Source organism: Anarrhichthys ocellatus, unplaced genomic scaffold, assembly GCF_004355925.1.
Source record: "Anarrhichthys ocellatus isolate YVR2014 unplaced genomic scaffold, GSC_Weel_1.0 scaffold1, whole genome shotgun sequence".
NCBI classification, from domain to species: domain Eukaryota; kingdom Metazoa; phylum Chordata; class Actinopteri; order Perciformes; family Anarhichadidae; genus Anarrhichthys; species Anarrhichthys ocellatus.
In genome coordinates, this window is record NW_022280031.1 from 10,005,576 (window position 1) to 10,006,188 (window position 613).

The 613-nt window shown below is 41.1% G+C and overlaps 1 pseudogene; it reads left to right on the forward strand.

The window, feature by feature from the left end:
• LOC116387907 (dnaJ homolog subfamily C member 16-like) overlaps positions 1–388 on the forward strand; it is a 4,164-nt pseudogene extending 3,776 nt beyond the window's left edge.
• Positions 389–613: the final 225 nt, after the last annotated feature.

Sequence of the window (613 nt, forward strand, 5' to 3'; positions counted from 1 at the left end):
GGAGGATACAGAAAAGCCTGTTGACGTCATACAGGTACAAAAATAACAAAGTGCCCCATCCAAAGTTTTTAAACGGGAGTCTAAATTACTTGTAATATTTAAGTGTTGAATTACGGAATTGTTTTTCAGGCCAAAGGGATGAAGCGACAGATAATGGACGAGTTTGTCTCCAACAACAAGTTCCTGCAGCTGCCTCGGCTGGTCAACCAGCAGCTTTTTGATGAGCTGTGCCCTGTGAAGCAGTTCCACCGACGGAGGAAGTAAGACATTTTATGAGTCCTTAGCTTCTGGTCCTGTAGTTTATATAATACCTCTCTGAAATGTACCTCTTGTGTAATAACACTTGATCAAAAGAGGCGTCTCTCTGCTGCGTGTCCTGATTTGACCGTTAACCTCTTATCACTCCTGTACAATTTGCCTAAAACGCCTATCCAAGGCGTACCCAAAGTAAACTGACAGCTCTTATTGAAACATTGGGAGTACATGTATGGTTTTAGTCTCTATTGAAAGGTAACACTCTGAAGTTTCTGTTTGTGTAAGTGCTACTGGCATTGAGCTATAGAGTTTACAACACACTGAAACAGAAGGTTTTTATTTCCGCCTGGAATTTTTT